Raw genomic sequence first — 15,180 nt, 5'->3', positions numbered from 1 at the left:
AAATCCTCAGACCTTAATTCTACTCTCGATGGTTCAAAGATGGCGAATCGAGTAGCCGGATATGTTGGAAACGTGGGTTTGTTTCAGTTTGTTGTTATCGTATGTAGTCGGTGTAGTTTAATGAAAGTTGACAATAAATGTTACTTTCTTTGTAGAATATAAATGTACGAGTGTATTTATATGAGTAAGTTGCTCAGTAGATACTTAGGATCTGTAATTATACGCAGTAATGTGAGAATGTGTTTTGATCGTTATGTGATCCAGGTTTAAGTCTAACTATGGCAATGCCTCTCATACAACTATTATTAAGTTTTCTACGGAATAAAACATTAAGAGAGAAATGAATTAGGAATACACATCGTGATTACCTTGAAGTCGATGACAAAACTGTAGTGTACATACATCATTTGGAGAATAAGTCTGAGGTTAGGGAAGACTTTTCTCTAGTTCCAGACGGTGAACCTATTCGTGTTCCTCGAAAAATATTAATTTAGATAGAATATAACTGATATTGTGATATTCTTTCAGTGTCTATGTGCTTCAAAATGTCGAGTGATTTAGATGCAAGTGCATTTTACAATAATCTGTGCTTGCCTGCGGAAAATGTTTCGCTGAGTCTTGTAGCATAACAGAACTTATAAGTGTGAAAGATGGAGCAATCTGCATACTGTTACACAGAAGAAATAGTGACTTGGAGGGATTAGTTGTGTTTGTAACACAGGATTTTGCACTACCAACACCTTCCGGTTCATGCTGAGGTTATCTGTTATCAAGCAGACTATCACCAAACTGAAGCTCGTCCATGTGGTTAAATACCAATGTTTAGTGTCAATAGAGTTTTGCACTCATGTTCTTGAATAGGTAAAAACTTATATCCTTAGTGTCTTAGTGTCATTACTAAGGTTACCATCATTGTGTGAAGTGCCACTGTGCCACATGTCAACATTATGTTAGCATTGCCAGGGCTGTTCATTTGGTTAACATAATCATTTCGTGTGTACTTGGGCTAAGTGGCTAAGATGGTTAAGGGGCTGACTTTATGGCAGGTTCGATCCTGGCTCAGTCCGGTGGTATTTGAAGTGCTCTAATATATCAGCCCCGTGTCGGTATATTTACTGGCTCATAAAAGAACTCCTCCGGGACTAAATTCTGGCACTTCGGCATCTCCGAAAACCGTAAAAAGTAGTTAGTGGGACGTAAAGCCAATAATATTATTTCAGGTGTACTTTTTTCCATTGGGTGCTGAACATGCGAAATTGTCCACCACTTCAAAACTATAGCAACGAATTATGTTTCATAGTTCTCATAAGACCGAATAAATTGAGAAATTTCGCACCTTAATTTATTTTTAAACATTCAAAATGAAGGTATAAATATCATTTTGAGAGTTTTATCATGTATTATCATATATCCGACCGCCTCTGTGGTGTAGTGGTTAGTGTGATTAGATGCCATCCCCGGAGGCCCGGGTCCGATTCCCGGCTCTGCCACTAAATTTGAAAAGTGGTACGAGGGCTGGAACGGGGTCCACTCAGCCTCGGGAGATCAACTTGAGTAGAGGTGGGTTCGATTTCCACCTCAGCCATCCTAGAAGTGGTTTTCCGTGGTTTCCCACTTCTCCAGGCAATGCCGGGTTGATACCTAACTTAGGGCCACGGCCGCTTCCTTCCCTCTTCCTTGTCTATCCCTTCCAATCTTCCCATCCCCCCGCAAGGCCCCTGTTCAGCATACCAGGTAAGGCCGCCTGGGCGATGTACTGGACATACTCCCCAGTTGTATCCCGACCCACATTCTGAAGCTCCAGGAGCCCTAGAGGCGGTAGAGATTGGGTCACTCGCTGAGTCCGAGGGAAAAGCCAACCCTGGAGGGTAAACAGATTAAGGACGTAAGTAGGTAAGATTTTCATATATCCAGCGAAGTGAAATCTAAAAGAAAACGTTATTTGACTAATTGAAATTTCTAAATAATCAGCTTGTAGTTCTCTTTTCTAGTAGAATATATGTGATTCTATTGATTATATGTGGTGCGTACTTGTTGGTGAAGCGTTTTCATCCGTGTAAAAGTGATTTTTCCTATGATGTTGCCTTTATCATGTTAAATTACCGTCGTTTGTATAATATGTACGTGATATTTTCGTGTTTGCCAATACCAGCAATCCGGCTACTTCGGCCGCCATGTTGTCTTTATATTACGGACTGAGGATTGGAGTCGGTCTTGGTCCAACCACACATTCCAAGAAGAAGAAGAAGAATAAGAAGAAATTGAAATTGTGAGAAGAGTTGATTTATGAAACCAAACTGTGTTTAGCTAAATTTCGTACACTCAATGCACATGTCTCTAGCCTTAATAATCTGAAACAACAAGTGAAGAGGAGCCATGCATCCAAATATAATTACACAATTTGAAGATAAATTAAAAACAGGATCAACTTGTGGCAAAAAACTATTTAAAGCCAGCTTCACTGGTGTAGATTCCTGTGTTCTTGATAGCAGCAGAAGTGATTTGTTTCCACCTTCATCTGCTAATAAAATGTTACCTACATCAACAAAACATTGTTGAATCTTTTGGCATCGTAGCTACCAGCAGCGGCGTATCCCAAGCTAGTGTGGTCCGATGCACTGTAAACTTTGTTATTGCCAACAGAATTTTACTTCATGTTAAAGAATGGGAAGATGATGAGAACGTTGAACCCCAGTAAGGAAGCAATGCCCAGGAGGACATTGGATAAGATGTATGGTTGATTCGCATGTTCAGTTGAAGCAATATTTGATTAAGTAAGTACCTTTTATGTGAAACAAACACAGCAAGTTATTTCACATGATTAAAAATATCTTTTAGGGCAAGCCCACCTATGCGACCTTTTAAAACTAACAATACTAAGAAATAATATTGTGTGTGTCCAATTTCGTCTGTCACGGACTTAACTTAGTTTTGCTGAAAATTAATAAAGACACTCAGTACGACTAAATAAATACTTTTATTGTTAACTGATCTAGAGAAATCAATTATATAATTATTTTTAATATTTTCATTGGTATATTGGTTTAGAATACTTGGCAAAATCGAATGGCTGGCTACGACAGCAGACTGCTGGTCTGCACATAACAAAACTTACTTGGGAATGACTGTTCACTGGATAGATGCTGTTACCAAAGCGAAAATGCATGCAGTATTAGCTTGCATGAGAATAAAAGGTGTTCATTCATATGATGTACTCGCACAGACAACGATTAATATTCATTATGAGTTCCGTAAAGAGATAAAATCACTAGGTAAGTAAGTTGGTAAGATATCGTTCGCTACGGCTGAACGCCTATAAATTACGGAAAATCACCGTTACGGATTGGTTTTGTCAAGCAGCTTTTTCCATAATTACCTAATTTCAATTAATGATCATACCAATACATGAAGTGTGCACTAGGACAATTCAACTTTTTTGTTGTTGCTTGAACTCTTTCTGTTGCGCCACTCATCACGGTTCCATCGAAAGTCTGCGCGATTAGTTTATGAGTTTTATTTTCAAACATAGGATTTAGGTATTTAAAACGCATTCAGAAATTACATCTGCACTTTGATCCTCCAGTTTAAAAAGCCCCCAAAACATTTCAATGGTTTGCTTTTATACTCTTCAAATAATTACTCTTTTAAATTGAATAAAATTTTCACCATTTAATACTTAACAAACTATAAGCAAATACAGTAGAGATAATACGCGACACTGAGCGAGATATCGAGGGACAGCTACTGGAGCTCACTCTAGCGGATAGACCTGAACAGTACTGATTCTCTCATAAGAGCACGTGTATTTCTGTGTGAAGTTTTTGCTGTTATTTATGCGCTTTCAGTGAGCTGACATAAATAAATAGTAGTGTGTGTCATTCGTTGATATCTCCTCTCAACATGATGGGAAAGGTATATGCTGTGTTTGGCTGCAGTAATTACGAAGTAGAGAAAAATACGCGGTCGTTCTTCAGGTTCCCTCGTGACAAGAACATGTAAGCAATATTGTGTTTGCATATACATTCTTCCAGTGACAGAGATTTTTGTAGTACTTCATAATCTTCTGACCTGCTCGACCCATATTTTAACTGGCATAAAATGTAATACGCATATTTTATTCTATAGTGCAGCAGTTAACCTTCAATACCGATGTTATGTTGTAGGTGTGATCTGTGGTTTTTGAAATGTCACAGAAGCGATTTGGATAAGGTGTACAAGAAAGAAGGGACGTTACGCTTATATAAGAATTATAAGATCTGTTCAGATCATTTCCAGGCCAGCGACTTTAGTAATCCTCGACAATACAGCCAAGGGTATGTTATATTTTTGCTCTAATTGTACGTAAATATTCCTTAAAGCATCACTATCGACAACATTTTCATACTTTTCTTTCTTTATCCCTCTTCTCAGATTAAAGCCGGGATTTTATAGATTATCTTTCTGTTAGTAGGCTTCAGGTTAGGAGGAAAATTGTCCAGCTATTAAATTTTAATTCGCCGGGCTGAGTGGCTCAGACGGTTAAGGCGCTGGCCTTCTGACCCCAACTTGGCAGGTTCGATCCTGGCTCAGTCCGGTGGTATTTGAAGGTGCTCAAATACGTCAGCCTCGTGTCGGTAGATTTATTGGCACGTAAAAGAACTCCTGCGGGACTAAATTCCGGCACCTCGGCGTCTCCAAAAACTGTAAAAGAGTAGTTAGTGGGACGTAAAACAAAAACATTATTATTATTATTATTATTATTATTATTATTATTATAATTATAATTATTATTATTAAATGTGAATTCGTTGCATCATATGTGTAAGGAATATCTTTCTGTTAGTAGGCTTCATGTTAAGAGGATGATTGTCCAGCTATTAAATGTTAATTCATTGCATTATATGTGTAAGGAATGTGCCGATATTTTTATTGACAAGTGTCTTAATGTGGTGATACAAAGTTTTTAAATGAGGAAAAAGACAAATCCAACCGTAAGAGATCAAGCAGCAATGCTAAAGCTAAGAAAGTAATGCATAAATGAAAGATCAAGCCATTTCACACCAGTCCATTTCACTTCTTGTTTATATGTCTAATTTCAGTCTTTGAATAATAACCTTTTAAATAATTCTTCATTCATTTATCCAGAATTGCTTTAGCAACTTCTAGACGTAATTTATTTATCCATTTTCGTATATACATTTCCATTGATACTTGAATTTAGCGCGATTTGTTCAGTTCAAGGCACTAGGAGCGCCACCGTCGAATTGTCTCCCAATTAGCAAGGTGAAATCCGTAAGTGTCGCGTATTATCTCTACTGTATTTGCTATAAGCACACAAGTACATGTTCGTCACATAGACTGAAATATGTATGAATATATACATCGTCGTATCTGTCGAGAGACCAGATTAAAGTGGGGTAACAGCCTTTCAAAAGTTGCAAGGGCGGCAGTCTATAACATTGACTGATATTGCCTTCTAATAACACTTAACATGGCTTAGCTATGTTGATGAAATAAAATGAAATGTCGTATGGCTTTTTGTGCCGGGATATCCCAGGACGGATTCGTCTCGCCAGGTGCAGGTCTTTCTATTTGACTTCCGTAGGCGACCTGCGCGTCGTGATGAGGATGAAATGATGGTGAAGACAACACATACACCCAGCCCTCGTGCCATTGGAATTAACCAATTAAGGTTAAATTTCCCGACCCAGCCGGGAATCGAACCCGGGACCCCCTGAACCGAAGACCAGTACGCTGACCGTTCAGCCAACGAGTCGGACAGCTATGTTGATACAGCTATATGGCTGACAGCAATGGGAAACTACAGCCATATATAACTCCGGAGAACATGCAGCTTTCTCTATATGAATTATGTACTGATGATGTTTCGTGTATGGGTAAAGTATTCCAGAGGTAAAATAGTCCTCCCAGTCGGATCATCAGGTATGAACTATGAAGATGGTTACTGACATTTTTCGAGTAGGAGCGTGGAATGTATTGGTAGGATGGTGTTAAGGTGTGGTATTGAAGGGTCAGGGAAAAACCACATGGGCAGAAAAGAGCCTACATGTAAAACCTGACATCTTTTGATAGCACATGCAAGAATGTGGACTGGAAAGTCCAGAGGTTGTGTTAGTTAGGAGTATGTGTCATGCAATCATAACCATTTTCCTAGCATTTGTCAATTATTGTGGGGAATCAGTCCTTGTCACTGCCTGGTGCGGCTCGGGTCCGCTGGCGTCTGGGCTTTGGGCCACAGGTTAGTCCCTTGGTCCAGCAGCCACGGTCCCTGGTGCCAAGTCTCCTTTAAGGAGAAGGGGAGTAGAGCCAAGCCTTACTTAGTGTAAGGGGCTTCTTCTTTCTCGCCTGATGGCGCCCCTTCTTTGCGGTGTTGGTGGCACACACTTGTCTCTGCAACTATATACATACATCATTATCATATATACATTTATACTTTCCTTGGTAGACTGCGGCCCTCTCCTCCGCTCTCATGTCCTATAAAACAAGTAAACAATTAAATAGTTAAATTATAGTGGCAGGGGTGGGTTTTCTGTCCACTCCCTTGTCACTGACGGGAGGCTGGGGTGGATTGGGTCGTCTCTTATTATGGCTGTGTTGCCTTCATCATGGTGTGTTTCTTCTCTCAATCCCCCCTTGCATGATTCCCTGTAATGGCTAGATCTGTAATATAACTGTACCGGGAAGTACACCTCTAAGCCGCACATTTAAATCTTGCGCCCAAAAGAACTCCTCTTCTGGAGGAACACTGAACTTGAAACTATATCTTCTTAAACCGTTACTCAGAAGATGTCACTACAGAAATCTAATGAAATTTTGTTATTTTGAAGTTTCATGTACTGTATGAAATTCTACGTGTTTTGTTTACCATTTATCAAGAAGTTTGGACCGTCTGCAACAGATGTCACTACAAAACTATGATCATGCACCCTGGTGCGAAGTGGATGAACTTTAATTTAAAGAAGTTTTGTATTCTTAAGTTCTTTCTAACTAAATTATGTTCATTCGCTTTTGGGTTGGCAATATTGATCTTTTCCTTCCGCCAGTTTTGAATTTAGCCAATACCTAATTTCTGGAATTAATTTTCGGCCTATCACAGGCTTCTTCTTCGATTTTGTGTGTAACTTTAAGGTAACCAATAAAGTGAGAGAGTGTGGCTTGATTATTCATGAAAGGTCTCGAACTTTCCCCGATTGTTTATAAACTGCGGATTTTCACGTCTCTTGGCCATTTGATCGCCATCTAACTTAGTGTGTGCGCCAAGCAGGAGGCGGAAGGTGCCTCTTTCATCAGGCAGCAGTTCTTCAGCAAGATAATGGCCGTTTAACATCTTTATTTCTTGCTAGCTCCGCAGTTTAACCCGAGGGATAGGTCCTAAACTTTAACGATATAACCTACTTTTCTGTAAATGTAACTTTTGCCGGCTTATGTAATAACTTCATAAATCTTTAACTGTGAATCGGAGATAGAGAGTGATATACCCTCTCGAGATCCCCTTCATATTAGTTTGAGGTGACTACGTTTTGTAACTGGTTTTCGTCCATTTTCACCTCCATAGTTTAGGAATAGCCCCTGTTTCATCGGCCTGATGCCCTTTAGCTTTTAAGTGTTCATATCTAGGAGCGCAAGCATTTGCCTCCTTTCATTTGTGTTTCGGGCCATTTTCTTAACCTGTTCTTTTCCGCTACGGCCCAATAGTTTGTGTACTAGATACCCCTGTTTCAAATTGTAAGTTGTGCCTTGATGGCAAGTGATTATATTTTCTGATGTCGCCTTGGAGAGGCTTGGAAAACGGAGAGCACGTTAGCTCTTTTTCAACTGTTGTAAAAGTGCCTCTAGGAGGCTTAATTTTGTAAGTAACGAAGCTAGTGCTCCATTGTACTGAGGGATTTCTGTCCTTGTATAATTTTGTGTCTTTGTAAATCTTGAGCTGAGTGCTCAATAATTGTGAAGCGAGAGGCAGGAAGCCCTGATTACTAGGCTAAACAGTCACTAAATTTTGGATTTTCTTACTTTGTCTAAACGTTGTTGTCATAGTAACGCTACCTGATATGTCATTGTTATCTTACTAAGTGAAAAGTTGTTAAAGTTCTGTTGTTGATTTCTGAAATCCGAAAGAAATATAATCTTTGTTAAAGTTTTAATCAATTCATGAATTTGTAGTTAGACCCATTCACCCCGGCACCTTATTTCACCTCTGCTGGTCCACGGGTAACCCCGAAACAATAAGATAACCTAGCACAAGCGTATATATAAATGGACATGTACATATATACAGGTGTTTTGCAGTGCGGTGTGCGTGCGTATTATGAAGTGAAGCGGTGTAGTGAGTTGGTGTCAGCATAGGAGGTGGGAGGGCGTTTTTAGACACCCGGTCTCCTAACCCTGTTGCTGAACAGAATGTGCTTCGGCGTGGGGTATTTGGTGTATAGATAAACGTCGTATCGTCCTATGCCACTGACTAGTGGGTTGATCTTATTGCCCCATGACTTCGTGTACATTCGGAGTGTTTGCTTTCGTATGTGTTATCGAGCTGACTTTCGCAATTCCGCGTAGGTGGTGGCGTATTGGTGTGTCATACGGGAGTCTAGCCGCTGCTCGAATGCATTTGTTTTGTATTAGTTCCAGCTTATCCAGGTTCGTCATAGCAGTATAGCCCCAGGCAGGGGCCGCGTACGTTATTATTGGCCTAATTAGGGCCTTGTACATGTTGATTGCTACTCTCTTCTTAATACTGGATCTTTTATTCAGTATAGGATAGAGCTGTGACAGTCATGTGTGTGTTTTCCGCTGGATGTCTTTAACGTGATGTAGCATAGTTAGTTTTCTATCTAGGACTACTCCTAGATGTTAGACCTTGTCGTGCCATGCAATATCTTGATTAAATAGTTTGAGCGGACTGATATTTGCTGGCCTATGATTGCGTCTGTCCTTCTTAGTGAACAACACAGCTTGGCATTTGTCAACGTTGACCTTGATATGCCATTTTGTTAACCAGGGCTGGAGGGTTCGCAGTGATACTTGTAGTCTCTTTCGGGTGCATGGTGGCTGAGGGTGTTGTACTGTGATAGCAGTGTCATCTACGTAGAGGTGCGCGGTAGTGAGTTCCGCTGACGGCAGTTTTAATTACTGTGTTGATGGGGTGAAAGTTCCATTTTGGTGATCATTGTAAGTAGCTAGGTGTTAATATAAGAAAAGACCTTCATTAGCGTAATCACATAAATATGATTGTTAATAAAGGGTAGAGATCTCTGCACATGGTTATGAGGGTAAGTAAGGATGTAAAGGAGAGGGCATATAAGTATCTGGTAAGACCCCAACTAGAGTATGGTTCCAGTGTATGGGACCCTCACCAGGATTACTTGATTCAAGAACTGCAAAAAATCCAAAGAAAAGCAGCTCGATTTGTTCTGGGTGATTTCCGACAAAAGAGTAGAGTTACAAAAATGTTGCAAAGTTTGGGCTGGGAAGACTTGGGAGAAAGGAGACGAGCTGCTCGATTAAGTGGTTAAGTTAATTACACACACAGCTTTAAAGTGTTGTTTTCAGGCCGGGCTGAGTAGCTCAGAGGCGCTGGCCAGGTTCGATCGCGGCACAGTCTAAACGTACACAAATACGTCCACCTCGTTTTTACAGGCAGAACTTCTAAATTCCCACACCTCGGCGTCTCGTGTTGTTCTCACCCTAGCTCAAAGGTCGCTAACAGGCAGGGGATACCGTAGATGTGGGCTTAGCTCAGTGCCCTAGGATCACTTCTACATAAAACTCAGCTCAGCGCCCCTGTCTACCCACAGGCAAGGGATACCGTAGATGATGACTCCCTCTCTTTTGCTCAGCTCAGTGCCCCCGCTAAGCTCAGGCAGGGGATACCGTAGATGTGGGCTTAGCTCAGTGCCCGAGGATCGCTTCTACATAAAACTCAGCTTAGCGCCTCTGTCTACCTACAGGCAAGGGATACCGTAGGTGATGACTCCTTCTCTTTTTGCTCAACTCAGCGCACCGCCAAGCTCAGGCAGGGGATACCGTAGATGTGGGCTTAGCTCAGTGGCCGAGGATCGCTTCTACATAAAACTCAGGTCAGCGCCCTGTCTACCTACAGGCAAGGGACACCGTAGATGATGACTCCCTCTCTTTTTGCTCAGCTCAGTGCCCCGCCAAGCTCAGGCAGGAGATACCGTAGATGTGGGCTTAGCTCAGTGCGCGAGGATAGCTTCTACATAAAACTCAGCTCAGCGCCCCTGTCTACCTACAGGCAAGGGATACCGTAGATGATGACTCCCTCTCTTTTTGCTCAGGCAGCGGATACCGTAGGTGTGGGCTTAGCTCAGTACCCGAAGGCCGCTTCTATATAAAACTCAGCTCAGCGCCCCGTCTACCTACAGGCAAGGGATACCGTAGATGATGACTCCCTCTCTTTTTGCTCAGCTTAGTGCCCCGTCTAAGTTCAGAGGTAGAGGATCGCGCGCTAGCCTTCTAACCCCAGGTTGAATCCGCTAGTATAATACATCAGCCTGCAGAACTCCTAAATTCCGGCGTCTCTGAAAACAGCAGGTTCGATCCTGGCTCAGTTTGGTGGTGCTCAAATACGTTAGCTTCGTGTTGGTGGCAGTACTCCTAAATTCCGGCACCTCGGCGTCTCCAAGTTCGATCCTGGCTTAGTCCGATAGTGCTTAAATACGCTAGCCCCTTTTACTAGCAGAACTCCTAAATTCCGTTACCTCGGCGTCTCCAAGTTCGATTCTAGCTCAGTCTAAAGGTACTCGGTAAATTTACAGAGAATTCTTGATGCATAAATTTTTGTTACAACTGTAGTGCACACGCCTGCAATTCCATAGCCCGCCTAGTAACAAGTCTGTGCGAAGCGGAGGCAGTTCTCCGTGTGTGTTAAGTGTGTGTTCATATACAATTCCTCTACTTTATCGCCTACCGTCTAGTGTAAAACAAAAGGTAAGATTGATTCTTTGATTATTATTATTATTATTATTATTATTATTATTATTATTATTATTATTATTATTATTATTATTTACGATTTCTTTTTTTTTTTTTTTTTTTTTAGAAAATCACTGTCTGCTGTGAATATTATTCCAGTAGCAATTCTTCAGTTTGCAGCCTTCAACTTAAGGTAAGCCTAAACTGTTGGTAAGTGTTTGCATTTTTGTTCGAAAGCAACTTCTACGCTAGGCAATAAAGATCTGTGTGAAGATAGCTAGGCTAGCTGTTGGTGAACCGACTTGCCCTTTCATATCCTATCATCACTATGTGTGTGATGCAAGTGCTGTGTATGTAAACATGAGAATGTGCTAACGCTACTTTCAGACAGTTAGACGATATTTATAACAGGTTAGCTGTTAACAAACTAACTTACCCTTCCCTATTTCATCATCACAAGTGCTTCTACACTAGGCAATGAAGATCTTCGATTTAACTCAGTAAAGAAGGCTAGGTTAGCTGTTAACAAACCAAGTAACTTTTGTAGCCCTTTCATATCCTATCATCACTACGTATGAGGCAAGTGCTGTGTATCTAAACATGAGAATGTGCTAACGCTACTTTCAGACAGACGATATTCATAACAGGCCAGTTGTTGACGAACCAAGTAACTTTTGTAGCCCTTTACTATCCCATCATCACAAGTTCTTCTACGCAAGACGATAAAGATCTTCGAGTTGCATGTTTGTAAAGATAGCTAGGCTAGCTGTTAACAAACCAAGTAACTTTTGTAGCCCTTTCCTATCCTATCATCACTATGTGCGATGCAAGTACTTCTACGCTAGGTAATATAAATCTTCGTGTTGCATGTTTTTAAAGATAGCTAGGGTAGGTGTTGGCGAACCGACTTACCCGTTCATATCCTATCATCACTATGTGCGATGCAAGTGCTTCTACACTAGGCAATAAAGATCTTCGATTTAACTCAGTAAAGAAGGCTAGGTTAGCTGTTAACAAATCAACTTACCCTTTCATATCCCATCATCACTATGTACGATGCAAGTGCTTCTACGCTGGGTAATAAAAAATCTTCGAGTTGCATGTTTGTAAAGATAGCTAGGCTAACTGTTAACGAATCGACTCATCCTTTCATATCCTATCATCACTATGTGCGATGCAAATGCTGCTATCTTTGAGACATACATTAATATTATTTGTTTTTTTCTGGGTACATCAAGAATTATCATCGTTATTTATCCGAGTTGCAGTCTTCAATCGTTATTCATCTAAGTCGCAGTCTTGAAACGTGCACATCTTCAGGTATGTTTCGATCTTTTTTTTATCGATTTCATATGTTTACATGTTTTTAAATCTAAAAAATAGTATTCTGCTTTTTTTGTAGAAAAATCAAACGCATTAACCAAACGGCTCAGCAATCTTCAGCGATTTAAAAATTTCGGGAAAGAATTTTTGTGCCTGTGACGACTTCTACCCAGTGTGCAAACTAAATCTTGCGTTATTAGTTTTGTTGGTCCGTAACTATAAACTATGAATTGGGAAACTATACATACATGTTTTTCATCGCGTATTCTAAGCGGAATTATACGAAATGCATCAAATATTTTATATCCAAATTCTTTCTTACTATCTTGCTATAATGTTTTCGAAGAAAAAAGTCACTTCTTTGCTGTCTATGCATACGGAGCTTAAATTTAACGCTAGTCTTGCATGATCCTTTATTCTTTTTAAAGATAATCAGGAAATTCGTGAAACATTTTACATTTCTTCTAAAATGACGAAAATCTTATGTTCAGACGATATTTCGGAATGGTTTCGCAAACACATCGTTGACACACTGCTAGCTAAATTTCAAAAGTTTAAAGGAGGAGCGAGTAATAAGGTACTTGAAAGTATTTTGCATCTTCAAATTAATGTATGCAAATTCGACCCCTTCAATTCAGGTAGACGACACACTGACTTCCTCTAGCGATTGTAAATAAGAAAGCAGTCATCAATATTCAAAACAACTATGACTATTGCTTTCTATGGTGCATCGCTATGGCGTTAAAACCAACAACACGTCATCATTCAAGAACTTCTCAGTATAAGGACATGTTTATCGAGTTACAGCAGTCATTAAATTTTGAAGGTGTTTCTTTTCCTATGGATTAGGCAAACATTTCTACGTTTGAAAAAAATCCAAATTTTTCTTTTTCTGTATATGGTGTCGACGGAGACCGTATTGTAGGGCTACTTTACTCTGCTTCTTCTCCCAAACAACATCATCTTTCATCTTTTATACGTTTACAATGAATCTACAAGCCACTACTGCTTAATATCTAATCTTTCCCGTCTGTTAAACTCTCAACTTTCAATACACCGCGGGAAAAAATTTATTTGTGAGCAATGTTTGCAGAACTTTACGACAGATAGCTTGTTAGGTACACATGTAAAATATTGTACAACACATCCGGCCGTAAAACTTGTTCTGCCAATCACGGAAAATGTAGATATGAAGTTTGAGAATTATTATCGACAGGAACATGTTCCCTTCACGGTGTATGCAGATTTTGAATGTTTTACTGTTCCTTTTCAACGTTGCCAACCCTACATGAGCGACCCTTACACGGATTATGTGAAAAAGCACACTCCGTTTTCAGTAGCTTAAAAAGTCGTTTGTTCGTACGATGCATCTCTATCTTTTTTAAGATGTATCGAGGCGAAAACTGCACCGCATGGCTATTGAATGAATTAAAACAGTTAGCGGAACGCGTTCATACGCTTATTTCGCAACCAGTGCGCATTCAAATGCCGCTAGACGAAATGATCTTGCATGATGAAACTGATGAATGTCACATCTGTAAACAGCCGATTATTTCCCCACAGATTAAGGTTAGAGACCACTGTCACTTAACCGGGAAATATCGTGGACCTGCTCATGATTCGTGCAATCTTTTATATAGTGTACCTAAATTTATTCCATGCTTTTCCATAACTTGTCAGGTTACGACAGTCACTATATCGTTCGTGAATTTTCGCAATTAAATAGTACAAATTCACTGTGATTGCGAAAAATCATGAACGGTTTATTTCATTAAGTTATCGTATAGGCGATATTAGCATTCGCTTTCTAATTCCTACAAATTTATGAACTTTTCACTTGATACACTTGTAAATGGGCTTTCCAGCGACGACTTGAAGTATATTCGTGAGTATTTTCCAGATCCTGAACAATTTAAACTTTGTATAAGGAAAGGGGTTCTGCCCTATGACTACATTCAGAGCTTTCAAACATTAGAAGAAACAAAATTACCTCCTCAGTCTACATTTACAAGTGTGTTAATTGAATGTACCACGCCGTTACTCAGCTCAACGTCATACGATAAAATACGGTATCTATTTCTGATGAAGACTATTTGCATGCCTGCCAGGTGTGATCAACGTTTCAGCTACAGACCTTAGGTCAGTATGCTGACTTGTATTTGAAGGTAGATACACTTTTACTCTGCGATGTGTTTGAGAAGTTTTGTAAAATGTGTTTATCTATTTACGGATTAGAAACTTGCTATTACTACAAAACACCTGGTCTATCGTGGGATGCGATGCTAAAGAGTACCGATGTTCAACTTGATCTTCTAACGGATGTCGACATGCTTTTATTTTTTGAACGCGGCATTCGCGGCGGACTCGTTTGCTGGTCAACATGCATGCCATCGCGAATAATCCCTACCTCGACAACTATAATTCAGAAAAATAAGATTCTTATCTAATGTATTTCGATGTGAATAATCTGTATGGGTGGGCCATGTCACAGCATTACCGTGTAAATATTTTGTATGGCTAATAGAAACAGATAGCTTGTTAGCTACACATGTAAAATATTGTACAACACATCCTGCCGTAAAACTTGTTCTGCCAACCACGGAAAATGTAGAAATTCAATGATTCAACATTTTGATGTTTTTGCGGCTGCTAAAGATCCTCATCGCGGATACGTGCTGGAAGCTTCTCTTGCATGCCCTTCTCATCTGCACGATTCACATTCTGACCTTCCTTTTTGCGTTGAAAAAATTATTCCACCTAACGATACGTCGAAACACACTAAACTGCTAGCCACTCTTTTTTCGAAAAAGCGATATGTTATCCACATCCAATGTCTTGTTCAATGTCTCGAATACGGCTTACAGTTAGAGTGTATTCATCGTATCGTTGTACGGTTTAAGCCATGCTTCCTGCTTAAACGCATAGATT

This window comes from Anabrus simplex, chromosome 11, assembly GCF_040414725.1.
Source record: "Anabrus simplex isolate iqAnaSimp1 chromosome 11, ASM4041472v1, whole genome shotgun sequence".
In the NCBI taxonomy this organism is placed as follows: domain Eukaryota; kingdom Metazoa; phylum Arthropoda; class Insecta; order Orthoptera; family Tettigoniidae; genus Anabrus; species Anabrus simplex.
The sequence above is the reverse complement of the archived record's forward strand: the minus strand, read 5'-3'. Positions refer to the sequence as shown.